The sequence below is a fragment of the Ambystoma mexicanum genome, chromosome 6p (genome assembly GCF_040938575.1).
Source record: "Ambystoma mexicanum isolate Mex_15411 chromosome 6p, UKY_AmexF1_1, whole genome shotgun sequence".
NCBI classification, from domain to species: Eukaryota; Metazoa; Chordata; class Amphibia; order Caudata; family Ambystomatidae; genus Ambystoma; species Ambystoma mexicanum.
In genome coordinates, this window is record NC_090935.1 from 1,114,644,456 (window position 1) to 1,114,659,570 (window position 15,115).

A 15,115-nucleotide genomic window follows, 5' to 3' on the forward strand; every position below is an offset into this window, starting at 1 on the left:
AGCTGCGCTCATGCCACGAGTGGCAACTACGCCAGGATCAAGTGGATCGACTCTTCGGACGATGGGGCGAACCCAAATCGATCTCTTCGCGACGGTGACGAATTCCAAGTGCCGGAGGTTCGCCAGTAGGTTCCCCCAGCCGAGGAGCATGGGCGATGCTTTCTCGTTCCCCTGGGACGGCCTATTTCTTTATGCGTTCCCTCCCCTGCCGTTGCTGCTCCGGCTCATCAACCAGCTCAAGAGGTCCCGGTGCAGGATCATCCTCGTCGCACCGGCGTGGCCGAGACAGATCTTGTTCCCGGACCTTCTGGACTTGTCAACGTCCCCACCAGTCAAGCTGCCGACGGACGCAGACCTTCTCTCCAGAGAAGGAGGCGCCATTCTTCACCACAACCCGGAGTCGCTGAACTTGCAGGCCTGGCTCCTGCAGCACTAGCGTTTGGAGGCTATGACATCCCGGCCGACTGCAGTGAGGTTCTTGCAAAGGCCAGGGCGTCCTCAACTCTCAAGTGCTACGGACATAAATGGAAGAGGTTCTCTGTCTGGTGCCGTGCACCGAAGATTAACCCTCTGCGGATTACGGCCCCTCAAGTACTGCCGTACCTACTGTCGCTGGCCAAAGCTGGACTGGCTCACGCCTCCATCAAAATACATCTGGCTGCAATCTCCCGATATACCAGGACGACGGGACGGGCGTCCTTGTGGTCTCATCGCCTGGTGAAAGAATTCATGAAGGGACTATTCCGATCATTCCCGCCAGTGAAGGCTCCTGCCCCGGCATGGGAGCTTAATGTGGTGCTGACCAAGCTCATGGGGGCCCCATTCGAGTCTATGCATTCGACGCCTTTGAATTTCCTGTCATGGAAGACAGCTTTCCTCGTGGCCATCACCTCCGCACGACGAGTGGGAGAGATCCAGGCCCTATCTTGCAAGCCTCCATACTTGACTTTTCATGACGCGAGGGTGGTGCTGAGGACACACCCATCCTTTATGCCCAAGGTGCCGTCGGACTTCCACCTCAACGAGCCCTTGGTGTTGCCAGTTTTCTTCCCGTCGCCTTCGTCGCCGGCCGAGAGGACTTTGCACTCGCTGGATGTAGCTAGAGCGCTGAAGTTCTACGTGTACCGCACAAAGTTTTCGGAAGACGTCACAGCTGTTTGTGAACTTTGGGACTGTGAATCAAGGGAAGGCTCTCTCGAAGACTTCCATTTCCAGATGGCTCTCCGGCTGCATCATGCACTGTCAACGGTTGGCAAACCGACAGCTACCCGGCCGTCCGAGAGCCCATTCGACCAGAGCGATCGCTGCTACCACGGCTTTCCTGTCTGGTGTGCCCCTGCTGGACATCTGCAGGGCTGCGACGTGGAGGTCGACGCACACCTTCACAAGATTCTACTGCGTCGATCGGGACTCCAGGGAGGAGTCCAGGGTTGGCCAAGCAGTGCTGCGCAACCTGTTCGCCTAAGGTGAGCCTAGTGAGGAGGTAAGAGTTGCTTAATGTTGAGTTGTTGTATTGCTTAATGTTGAGCCTGTTGCCACATCCCGTGGTTGTGCATGTGTGTACTGCTATGTATTCTCTTATTCATGAGCATGTGAATCCATGCCAGACCCCATTTTGGAGAAGGAACAAGTTACTTACCTGTAACTGTTGTTCTCCAGCATGGGTCTGGCATGGATTCACATGCGAACCCTCCCGCCTACCCCTCTGCGGCTCTTCACTTTGTCATACTGCCACTTTACGTGCTACCAAATCTGAGGATGGCTGCCGGAGGCGGGGCTTAGGGAGAGGGCAGTCATTGGCTGGGGGCAGTATGACCCAGAGACCAGTGATTGGTTACTACTAAGAAAGACAGATCGGAAACGAAACTGATAGTGATTTTTTTCTATACCGAGGATTCCCGGCCTGACGACGGGGAATATTCATGAGCATGTGAATCCATGCCAGACCCATGCTGGAGAACAACAGTTACAGGTAAGTATCTTGTTCCTTATGGGCTATGGGGTCTTTTACTCCATAGGGTTTCAAGTGTTTTTGGTATGTGTGTTACACAGCACCCTCAGTGTAGTAACTAAGGGGTGTCATAGTGACCCCCAAACATAGACTCCATACCCTGGGACTGACTACTGTCTGCCAGGGCATGTAAAGTCACCATTGACTTTACTAGTCCTAAATTGTGAACATAACCAGTACAAACCATCATATTGTGGAAGTACTGGTAGGGGTAATTAGATTGCCCCTGGGTCTGTTTTTCGAGGGGGCACTGTGCAGTCCCCCCTCGTCGAGTTTCTGGCTGGTGGCAGTGGTTACCACGCAAAATATTCCACCGGAATATTTCCTATGGGATTTTCCCATTCATTTTAAACGCACCACTTTTTTGGTGCAATGTTAAAGATACTGCCGTGTTATTTATTTCAGATTAATTCCCCCGTTGGGTCTTTTTGCCAGGACTCTGTTTTAAAATGGCGTTTGTGTTCGCCTCTGTAACTCCAACCCAAGTCGAGCCCTTTGTTCCACTTTTGGCGGGCTTCTGCACAGAAGCCTCCAAAAGTGGTGCCACTCTGTCTGGGTCTACAGGATGTGTGGGAGGGGGGGGGGATAGGCACCCTGGACTGAGTTGCCTCGGCAATTCAAGTCGCACTCTTGTGTGATTGGCCCAGTGGTGAGCCGCCTGGCTCACCACTTAGCATGTTTGAGTGACAGCTAGGACTGGTGAATGGGGGTTTTCTGCATAAAAGCAGGGCTTTGGGGACTGGAACTTCAGACGTCGCCACAGGACCTAAAGAATCCGAAGAGGGAGAAGCTGAGTCGACCTGCAACGACGACACCACCGGTGGAGCCCTGCTGAACCGCCTCGCCACTTCCTGACGACAGAGAAGGTCTTCATCCTGGAGAGTCTTCTTCCTTTGAACTGGTGGGGTTAACCAGTTCGCCCTCTTTTCGCCTTCGTGGATCGTCTCGTGGTCGAATCGCCCGTGCCAAGCACCCTCGCGGCCGGATAGCCACGCTGCACCACTACAGCGAATAAAAGGGTAGTACCTTTTAACCGGGGAAACTCTGCGGCTGGTTTCTTCCCTGGCAGTGCAATGACCTCCAGCCTTCCTCCACTTCGAGATCTTCTCTTCCCCTGCACGAAGCACCGACTTGCACCCGCTGCCAGAAACAACTGCCCTCGCTAGAGCTTTCTCACCATTTCAGGTACTGTATCCCGCCTGGTCCCCCTTGCAACAGACTGTTCAAGGTGTCCCGTAAATCCTTGACTCTCTTTCCTGGGGTGACCTGGGACCTGTTAACTAACTTTCTGAACTGATCCAACCCTTTTTGAACTATCTGCAAAGACTTTTAAAGTGTAATTCAACTGTGATCTTGGGCACATTCCGCCTTGCTCTCCAAGAGTGGGCCTGGCCTATTCTTCGTCTACAGTAGAATCTGCATTGCCTAACTTGCTGTGGTTCTTTCTAAAAGTGTTCGTATTGTGTGCTTTCCTAATTCTGCCTTTTCCTCCCCTTTTTAACTAATTATTGGAGTACCATCTTTAAGCGCTCACCTCTTTATTGGTAAGTGGTGTTCTTTTCATAAGACTTGTCGAATAATTAATCAGGGAGGTGTATATATTTCTAGTGACTGTGTTTGAACTTGCTTGACATATTAGTGCCAGTGTATTTTTATAAGTGTGTTTTTAAATAAATATATACTTTTATACCAAAGTTCTGGTCAGTGTTTGCTTGTGCTACTGTATTTTTGTACCTAATGTGTATACTCTATATACTGCCTAACTCTTCTTGAGAGAAGTCTTGACTGCTCAGCCACAGCTACCAGGTAAATCTGGGTGGTGCAGACTGCTACCAATTGGGTTTACTGCCAACACCTGTAGTCCTAAGCCTTTTGCAGTGGTCCCTAAGGGAACTGCACAGGTTTCTGCCTAACAGTGACCCCCTTCCATCCAGCTCTCCAGCGTCCTGAATATCCTATGCAGGAACTTCACCTGCCCTGCATCGGGCGCATAAACCGTGAGTAGTGTGAATTCTACCCCCTCGTGGAGACCCTTCATCCTCAAGAACTGGCCCCCAATCCCTTTCTTAATCGCAGCCACCACTAGTTGGAATGTTTTTGCCAAAATAATGCCTACCCCTTCCTTCTTGCGGTCTTTAGTCTTGTCAATGTCTCTACCTTTGATAGGGGACTCAGCCCCCCCACTTATAGTGGGTCTCCTGCAAGCAGAGAGCTGCCAAGCACTGCTTGTGAAACATGTTACCGATCAGGGACCATTTTTTTTGTGAGTTTAACGTGGCTATCCGCAACTCAGCCACACCCCTTTTTCACCTTGTTTGATTTGTCCCCACAGTGCTCCTGGGAGCCACCCCCCCCCTCCCTCTTCCATAGAGCTGGCTGCATGAGAATCCCATCCCCCTCAACCACCTCTTCCCCCCCACCATCCAGTTGAAGTCTGCGGTCCCACATACCTGACCAAAGTTACCAGGGCAAAGACGCCTGTCTTGGCCCCCATAATACTGCTCCTTCTCCCTCCTAGGCATACTGCCTCGCAGTCAAGAAATACTGCGTCCCTGCCTCCCTACCCCCAACCTGGTCCCCCCACACCCTGCCACCAGAGCCCCTTCCCCACCTCCCCAACAAAGCACCCCCACTAGCATCTTCCTTCCCCCTCCCCGAAGACACACACCCAGATAAAGACACCCTCCTCTAACGGTCCCCTGCAGAGACCTCCATCACCCCCCCATTGACCTTCCCCAAAGAGCGTGATCAAGAACTGTCAAACTTAAAGGATCTCCCATCTACAGATGTGTGACCCTCAGACTAGGCCAGGAACCTTAGTAGACCCATCCAACTCTCCTCAGGTGATCTCCCCCTGTGAGGGTGGAGTGTTGAGCTTCCAGAACTTCCTGGCACCCTGAATTCTTCATTGATCACATGGCATCCCCAGCCCTGTGGTGTCGCTGAGCTGACTGGGACCCTCCCCACCATCAGCATGGCCATGCCCCGTCAGTTCTTCCAGGGTACGTGTGATGTTGCCGTCCGTTATCACCCGACATCTCACCTTCCCATTTGAAAATGAGTACAAAGGGGGTCTCCCACCTATACTTTACCCCCTTCTTTCGGAGCCATCTGGTTAAGGGTCCACGTTTGTTGCACCTCCAAAAAGGTTTGGGCAGAGGGGTCCTGGAAAATGGCCACTTTCGATCCCTCGTAGTGAATGACCCCCATTCTTTTGGCCTTCTCCATCATGTCCACCATGTCGCAGTAATAATGCATCCGAGCACGGACTGAGCAAGGTCCCCTGCCTCCATCACCTGCTCGATGCACTCTGGCCATGGGTGCCCCGCCTCCTCCCCCTTGGCACCCGGCACCATCCCCATGATTTCCTGTATTTTGCATTCCAGCGCCGCCAGGGACTCACCTTACTTATACCCTAGGCCGAAGAAGCAGAGGTTGTTGCGCCGCTCCCTATTGTCAATGTCGTACACCTTCAGCCGCAGTTCCTCCTCCTGCCTTTCCACTTCTTGTAGGCGAGCCCGAGCTGCGTCTTCAGGACCACGGTGCAGGTATGGTTTGCCTCCAGGCCCTCCATCCTGTCCTCAAGAGCAATCGCTCTTGCCGATAGATCTGCCACTTTGGCCCCAATGTCTGTCCTCATACCCCTTATCTCCTCCAGGATTGCCTGAGTATCCGTCTTAATGGTGCGAATCTCTTCTATGCACTGGTGAGGCCCTCGGTATCCTTTCGCTTTCGCCATTTCCCTTTTATCCGCTTATTGGTATTGTGGCAGTCTCTTTCCAACTCATCAAAGTGGGCGATCTCACACCAGCCGGACAACGTCTTCATCTCCCCAGCCGCCCAGTCTTGATTTGCTCCAGCCAACCCACCGGGCTCGACAGCTAAAGGGGGTCATCCCTGATCTGCCCCCTCTTCAAACCCACTTTCCGGGTTCCCAGTCGGCGGGCAACCCTGCAAACTTCCAGAGAGCGCCGATTGCACCTCTTCCGGCGTTCAGTGCCTTACTAATGGGGCACTGCGCTTGTGCCGGGGGCCTGTGTTCACGGCACCTCACCCTACAGCGGGTCATTTGTCTTTGGAACTTGTCCATGCCACACAGGGGCACGTCAGGCAACTGGGCAGACCACCTGCTGCTTCTCTTTAGCACCCGATCTTACTCCCACACGAGCACCTCCATCAGGGCACAGGGCCCCTCCACACTCCAATATGCTCCTTAAATTGCAGGATTACAAAACCTGGAACAGGCCCCTGTTCTGTCCTCAGTGGGGCCACCCCAAGTGGTCTCAGGCTCTCCTCATCGAGTTGTTTCCTCACGCAGTCGTGCCGCCATTTCGCTCCCTGTGGACCTCAGAACTGCTTTGTGGGCCAGGGTGGGTCAGTTCCTCCTCCTCACTGGGTCTCCAGTCCTGCTCCTTATCTGCTGGCCGCTGCTCCTCCTGTGCCTAGGCCCCTCCGGCAGCCATGTCCTGGCAGGCTCCTTGCTGGGTCCGCTCCCGCCCATCAGCTTCCGAGCTCAGGTGCCTTCAAGTGTGCTCCACAGGCCTCACCACCGCCAGCCTCGTGTGTCACGACCTCCTGGCCTGGGGCTAGGCCTGCCACTGTACAGCAGGGTCCGGGCACTTCATATCACCCCCGCTGCTGCAGTATGCCCTCTGCCATCCCAGGAGCCGTTGTGGTGGATCCCTGGCACTCAACTCCACAGTAGCACCCCCATATACCGGGAAAAGGTACAGAGCCTATCCGTCTGGCTTCCATCTTGCCTGCGCTCCCTGGTGTTCTTAAATAGGTTACTTTTTTAAGTTTCTGCTTCTTGACTGTAAATCTATCCATGTCCCAGCCACCCACTATTGCATCTCCTACTCTCCACTCTTCAACTTTGAACAACCTCTTAGTCTCAAGCCCTGCTTGCGTTGCCTCCTACTTTCTGGCTACACGCCAGTCAACCCCACCCAAGGCTTTTCAAACAGTGGACCATTTTGAGGCCAGGTTTAGGTGTCATCTGCTAGCCAGTGAAAGGGCATCCACTACCACTATTACCCTCGCCACAACCACCCTGGCCCATCAATGTTCAATATTTTCACTACATTTATATGTATGCCCCACTGACACCAAATGTCCTCTTTATGTTGTAATACATTTCCCCTGCACTATCCTGCCCATCTATATCAATACAATAGTTGAAAATGTGTAAAGGCACTCTGACAAGAGACTGCTTATGCGGTCAGTATTATTTCTGTGTGTGGGACTTCTGGTAGAACTGTCGGACCAACCAAGTACAGAAATATAAACCAATAAACAATGTCAAAAACTCTCACTCAATATTACTGAGGAGTCTTTACATAAATAATACCGCTTCTGATTTGAAGTTTCAACTACCTCTTATTAGAAAATGACAGGGGGCGTGGTTAGGGATGCCATTGGTAAAGATTGTTCCTTGAGAACCTCTGATGCAGTGAAAGCGAATAAAGGCATGGTGCCTTCTGCTACTGACTCGCCACCAACAAAAACATGGATATAAAGGTTGCTGAGTCGCAAGCTGCAGCTGAGTCCTTCTCCGACCTTTGAGGGTGGCAGCAGACTTTGGAGCACTCCGGATGATGTGCCTCCCACATGATCATGTAATGGCGCTCCGTGCCACAGCCTCAAACCAGTAGCGTGAACTGCACCAAGAGCCCTGGAGCGCAGGACTGGCCCGGGGTCCACACTGCAGGCATGTGGGGCAACTCAGCCACGGGAGGAAGATCAAGGGCTGTGGATTCAGCCTGCCGAGCCCTTCGGAGCAGTGTGGGTTTGATGGATGGTGCCAGCGAGAGCCCCTGAGCGTTGAGCTGTGGGGCGGATCCACTTGGCGGTTCCGGCATGCCGGTGAGGGAACATTGCTGGCACCCTGTGGGAGACCCAGACCACGAGTACAGCAGTGTGCAGGTGAGCGGAGCTGTCTGAGGGAGACCATTGTGGCGAACTGAGGCATCCCCCCCACCAAACCCCTGTGGGGAACCCTTCCATGCCGATGTTGTGCTCCAGCCCCCATGGGAAGGGATTATCCACCTCTGAGTATGTGGGTCTCCCTGCTGGCGCATGCGGGCTCGTGGTAGGGTCATGGCAGCTTGCAGCAGGCAGGGGCCTCCCCAATAGTGTGTATAGTGCAACAAAGCTCCCCAGGTGACTGATGGCATACCCACGCGAAGTAAATCCATTTCTAGCGGCTGGGGTCCCTCATCAGATTGTCCGCACAGGAACCCCCAGTGGCAGGGGGTTGTGAGCTTCCTCCGACATAGCAGTATCCTCAGGATTGTCTCCTGACGCATACTTCTCTACTAATCCACTTCCACAGAAGGCTTGCTGGGGCAGCATACGGTCAGCAGGTAGGATTTGGTCAGCACTTATTTTACAGGTGATCTGCTCTGCTGGCCTGAAGCCTCGGGGTCTCCTGGGGCTGCTCCCAACCTATATAGAGCCTTGCAGCCAGCAGTCCTCTCAGGCAGTATGTTGAATAACACTGATGTCAGTAACGAGGTTTGTGTAATGTCCTAAATCACAGCTGCGCTTAGAATCAGCTTGACACTTAGAACTCACCGGCTGTGGGGCCTTTGCGGCTGGAACTTGTGGTTGGCCTGGTTCTGGGGGGCGAACAGCTAAGCTAGCACCCTCAGGACGCACCAGACTGCCCGGCGTCTGTGGGCCAGTGGAGGGGTAGTGGTGTGTTTCTGCCGACTACACCCTTAGGCTCCTCGTTCGCTGGCTGCAATGGCCAAAACTCCAGAGTTGGGGAAGCAAGGGGATATCTCCACAATACTACTGCCAACCGACTAAAAACAGGCGCACCGAGGTGGTGACAGCTCAAGTCCACGGGACTGACCTCCTTCCAGCTATACTTGCGCACATGTCCACTAAGTCAGACCTTCAGTAACTCTTAGCAAATCTGCAAAGACAACCATCAAAGCTCTGAAGAACTCTTGCATAAGATCCTAGTGTTAGACAAGAGGGTCTCTGAGCCCTGATAGCGTGTGTCTGAAGTGGAGGATACACTGTGTGAGCAATCCTATGAAGTAGGGGAGTGTTCTAGTAGACTGGAGGCTCTGGAAGTGCGCTGCAATGCCCTGGAAGGAAAGCAGGACGACTGGGAGAATCGATCCCGCAGAAGTAATAGTCTAATCCGGGGTATTTCGGCTGGGGTGAATGATGATCTTCCGGACTTAGTGGCTGATCTTTTTCGATCCCTACTGAAACTTCCTGAGGACTCAACCATTGAACTGGACAGAACACACCATGCCAGGACCAAAGTCTTTGTCGCAGGATAAACCCCCATATGTACTCGCAAGGTTCCGCTTTTTCCAGGTTTAGGAATACATCATGTTGGTGGCCCGTCCCTTGGAGAACATCTCCTTCAGAAATATGTCACTTTCCCTATTTCAAGACCTGACCTCCGCGACCTTGGCAAAAAGAAGGGCCCTCCAGCCCATGACTGAATTATGTGGTAGAGGAATACCTTACAGGTGGGGGGTTCCCTACCACACTCCACTTCGCCTGCCAAGGGAGAAGATGGGTTATTCGGACATTGAAAGAGGCTGAGAGGTTGATGAACCTGGAGGAGTAATCTTCTGGGGGTGATGGGCCGGGCTCGGGTCCTAGTCCTGAGACCCCACAAAAAGGGAGGGAGGTGGGTAGAGGGAAGAAGTTGAAGGGACCAGTTAGAAAGACTTGAGTGGCCTCTCACGAATAACGAAATGCTATTGGATAGTGAGGGGGGAGTCCTTTAAAAAAAAAATAATAATATTCTCCATTTTACATCATCTTAAACAGTTCCCTCCCGTCCCCCACCCTATATCCGTCCCCCACCCTATATCCGTCCCCCCTCTCCTCAAATCCCCTCCCCCTCCTGAGGACTTTCATGTCTCTGTCGTCCAATGAGGACCCATAGGTAAAGAGCACTTAGTGGCGATTCAATCGTTTTAGACAATGTGGACACCATTGCGCCCTATAGTCACCTTTCTGGAATGCCAATGTTTCTCCACATTCTTTAGGAAATTGCTTCAAGTTGTTCATTGCATATGATGCCCACCAGCTCCCAAACCTTTTGCAGCCAGTCCTGAATCGCGGGTATAATTGGTCCTTTCCAATTCCGGGCTATAAGAGTCATTACTGCCAGAGTGAGGACCACTCTTACCTTCTCCTAACCCCTGGGTTCGTTTCCTCACTCTCCCCTGTCAGCCCCAACAGTACTTGTTTTCCGGGGGTCTGTCAGCACCTTTTTCCAAAGGCTTGGTTTTGTGCCTGCCGTACCTTCCCCCAGAATGGAGCTATTCTCAGCCATTACCACCATATGTGGGCTGACGTGCCCTCCTGTCTGCATTCCCTCCAACATTCCCCTGAGGCCTCTGAGTATATGCGGTGTAGGCGGGTGGGAGAGTAATGCCAACCATAGATTATATTGTACCATGTCTCCTGTAATTGGGATGCCTTAGCCAGTTTGGGGATGATCTTCCACAATGTTTCCCATTGGTCCCTCCGGATGTCCCGCCCCAGCACCTGCTCCCATCGATTTATGTACGTCCATGCAGCTCTGGGGGTGGCATCATCGAAGATTCTATATAGATTGGATATTGAGCCTTTTGACCCATCGTGTGTCTGAAGGAACTTCTCGAATGGGTAACCTGCCTGGTGGCCGCCTCCTTAATTGCTGTGCTCAATAGCCAATGCCTTAGTTGTGCGTATCAGAGTCTCTCCCCTTGCCCCACTCCAAACGCTTGCTTACAGTCTACGAATGAACATATGGTCTGGCCCTGGAACATGTCCTGAATTCTGTGCATGCCCCCCCTCCCGTCACTGTCTGTATGCTCCGATCCTTCCCTGGGGTAAAGTCTGCATTGTTAAAGATGGGGGTGAAGGGAGAAGAACGTCATGATCGCATTTCTCCCAACCAGTCTATCCCAAACATCCGCTACTAGTTTGGTAATGGTGCGTCTGTACAAGTATTGCGGCCTGTGTTGTTTCGGTAGCCATAGCAACTCCAAGTCGTGCCGTGCTACTGCCCTGTCCACCGAGACCCGCTGTTTGGCCCCCGACTCGGAGAACCATTCCCTTAACACCCGAAGTTGCGTTGCCTCATAGTATTGTTGGGGATTGGGGAGTGCCATACCCCCCTCCGTCCTTGGAGCCATCATAATCTGCCTGCTAATTCTTGCCCTCTTCCCCTCTCAGACAAACTCATTTACCATTTTTCTCAGGTCCTGGAACAGAGCAGCAGGTAATGCCACAGGAATTGCTTGGAATAGATGGAGGCAGGGGAGTTTAACCATTTTTACCGTTGCTATTCTTCCCACCCAAGAAATCTCAGAGGCTCCTCCACTTTTAAACGTTCTTCGCTATGGCCTTAATTATGGGCAGATAATTAGCTGCATACCATCCCACCAGGTTCGAGGTAATCTTCACCCCCAAATATTTAATACCCCCTGGATTTTGTACAAAGTATGTTGCCTCCTCCAAACCCGCTATTTCTTCCCTCCCCACCGTAAGATTCATCATTTCTGATTTGCTGAAATTGATACACAAGTCTGACACCTCCCCAAATGTCACCAATAGCTTCATGCATGCATGTATGGACTTCCCAGGTCTAGTCAATGATAGGAGCAGATCACCAGCAAAGGCCACACCTTTGTGGATGTCCCCGAAGGGTATTCTCTGTAGCTCATCTGCTTCCCATATAGCCTGCAGCAGGGGCCCCAGATATATTGCGTAGAGGAGAGGGGAAAGTGGAAATCCCTGTTTAGTCCCCCTTCTCAGGCGGATGGGGCATGACATAGAGGCGTTTACAGACAGGCGTGTTTCTACCCTCCTGATATCAGCTGTTTGCCTTCCCAATACGAATCCCGATTGGTCCTGGTGGATCAGGGAATGTAAGCTCCCTTCTAACCTGTTTGCCAATATATTAGTATAGATGTTTGCATCCACATTAATGAGCACTATAGGCCTGTAGTAGGTGCACTCTTCCGGGTCTTTATTTGATTTTGGTATGAGGGATATTTTTGCCTCTTCCATGGAGGGGGTAATCCACCCTGTTGCCTTGAAGGTGTTGAACAGACGTGCCATATATGGTGCTAATGCTACAGAGAATGTTTTATAAAAGGATGCCGTATACCCATCCGGGCCCGGTGCCTTTTGTAGGTAGCTTTGCGATCACCCTTCTCACTTCCTCTTCCGTGATTACCCTCCCAATATTTCCAGGGTTTCCCTCCCTATTTTCGGCAGGTGGACCTTCTCAAGGAAGTTCAGCTGCTGTTGGTTCGGGGGGGGTCCTGCAAAGAGTAGAGGATTTAGTAGAACCTCACCAGACATTCTTGGATGTCCTCCGTGCAGTTATGAAGCTCCCCCTCTCATCCTTTATGGCTATAATTGTGTTCCGTTCACCTGGTCCCCTCAGTAGTCTTGCTACTGCCGGCATCCTCCATCTCTACACCCCACTGTTCGTCAATGTAGCTTCACTCTCATAGTTACTATCTTATGCTCCGCTATCCCAAGATGACCCATCTACACTTCTTCCCGTGTACGCATGATAAGAATGTGTATCCCTCTTCAAGCCCATCCATATGTCCGTCGGGCCTGCTTGTTCCATCTTTTCTTGTAATTCAACTGACTCCACTACTCCACCTCCCGTTCCTCCCCTGCCTGATCTGTCCATTGCCCTATGGCATGCCATATTGTAGTCTGCCATTAATAACATGTATCCCTTTGTGAATATTTCCAATGCTCCTAACAAAACTTCACATAAAGGGTTCCTGGCTCACGTTGGGGGCATTGATGAACGCCACTGTATAGGAGACCCCTGCACATTCCTCTTATATATCTTCCTCTCTTGTCCCTTCTTCTCTGCAACCCTGAAATCCAGGGTATTGAGGGCCAGCTTAACTTTTTAGTGAATTTCTCAAACATCTTCCTTTTGAGGGGGGGTGTTAAGCCCCATCATGTTATGTATGCACCTCTCCCCTGAGTCCCGCCAACCCCCCTCTTCCCTGGGGATATCCTTGTGGCCCCACTTGATTCTAACCTGTTATCCTCTTCCCTTTTCAGCCTCTTGGCCTCTCCCCTGCATCCCCCCTCTCCTGTTCCTCCCCCCCTGCACCCTCTTCACCCCTGTCGCCCGAGAGTAGCCCCCTCCTTTTCCCCTACTACTCCGACTCCTCTCCTCTCCGCCCGGCTTGTACGCCTTTTCCGACTCCATGATGTTTAATCTCCCTGGGCCCTACGTTATCACCCTGTGTCCACCACCCCTTCAATCAAGATTCTTATGGGCCTGTTAATCCCCCTCCTCGCCCTGTGTGGCCCCGCTTCTTGAAGCGGTCCTCGCAGCGCTGTTCTTCTCCTTTGCTTTTCTCACACTATGGACCACTCCCATGGCCTGCTCTCATTCTATTCTCTGTTCCCGAGGGCCCTTTGTCCTGCTAGTCTGGTTTAAAGTCCTGGTACAATATGTCCGCTCCCTCCTGAGGGGATACGATGCGTTTTTGAGTTCCTGCCCAGTCAAAACATAGGCCAAACAGGAAGGTCCACTTGTACCTGATCCCCCACTCATTCAGAGCTTTGGTTATCGGGCTCATTTGTCGTCGCTTGATTAGCGTGCTGTTGGCTAGATCTCGGTAGAGAGTGATTTGTTGGCCCTTGTACATCACCGGCTCCTGTTGCCGTGCTGCTCTGAGGGACTGCTTCCTTCTGTCTGAAACTTGCGAATGCTGTGAGGACATCTGGAATTAGCATTGGGGCCCTTGTTTTGTCACCCCACTCTATGGATCCGATCCAGTTCAACGGTTCCTGACTCTGTTTCCCCCAAGAGGTCTGCAAAGATTCTCTGGACCTCCTCCTTCAACTCTCTATCCGATACCGTCTCTGGCAGGAGTTTCAGCCTGATATTGACCATGGGGGACCTCTTCTCCATGTACTCCATCTGTATCTCCAGGTTTTGAGTCGCCACATTTAAACGTTCTATGGCCTCGCTGTTTGTGGAGATTTCCTAATCTATCTCTTTTAGGCCCTTGTCCAGTATGTCCGTTCTTTCGTCCAGCTGTCCTACCTCCTGTCGAATCTCCACCAGGGCTATGTTAATGTCCGATCTAATCAATTGGAATTGCGCCTGAAATGTCTTCTCTAAGGATTGCTGGAGGGTCCGCATTTCCCTGTGAAAGTCCTGCCTTGTGATGGGGGTCGCTAAATCCACCTCCTCGAAGGAGCTGCGCTCTGTTGGGCCCTCCTGTGTTTTTGCGCAGTTCTCTAGCGTCCAGTGGCGGCCACATGTTTGGAAGAGGGTTGTAGATCAAAGGATCGAAAACCAAAGGCTCAAATGCCTTTTTTTCTGACTCCAAAAAGAAAGAAAAAAAGGGTTTAAAAAAAAAACATTTCTTTATTTTTTTATGGGGGGTTCCATCCAACCCCCCCCTCCCCCGTTTTCTTTTTATAAAAAAAACTTTTTATGCATACTACAAAAAATATATAAATAAAAAAAAAATTCTACCCTTTTTTTTCGGTCCTTTTGTATTTGAACAAAAGGGCATTCGATCCTTTATTTTCGATCCTTGGCTGGACACCTGGAAGAGTACCCGGAATATCCCCCATGCTGGGTTTCGCTTTCGAGGCCCTGCTTTTCACCTTTGGTGGACATAGCCCAGCTGGAGCTTGCTATGTATTTGTTAGCTGTGGGCTGCTTTGTATTGCAGTGTGGATTATTTTCCTTGATTGTTCGGCAGGGCTCCCGGCCCTGGTTCTCTTATATTAAGCTCCCGCTGATGCGCTGTTTGTGCTGTTGTCTTCACCTACACTCCTGGGGTTGGTGGTCCCGGGAGCCGCTAAGCCAGGCTGCTCCCCGGTCCTAGGACGCCCTTCTTTATTCTCCCGTGGGGGCGGGTGCTGCTCGTGTTAACGCTGGTGTGCTCTGTGGTGCCAGGTGCCCTGTGGACCCCTCCCCAGTGTTAGCCAGATAGTGCCAGTTGCCTGGGCACTACCACATCCACTTCTCCCCTGTGCTCCTAGTAAGTACTATTAGTCGCAGGAGCCCTCCTGTTGCCTCCTATCTCCGTTCCTTTCCGTGCCTTGCCTCTTCCCGCCAGTTGGATTCAA

The 15,115-nt window shown here is 51.9% G+C and overlaps 1 protein-coding gene across 3 annotated transcripts in view; it reads left to right on the forward strand.

Annotated features, from left to right (window-relative positions):
- TUT7 (terminal uridylyl transferase 7) overlaps positions 1 to 15,115 on the forward strand; it is a 2,420,963-nt gene that overhangs the window by 753,915 nt on the left and 1,651,933 nt on the right. The window lies entirely within an intron of this gene.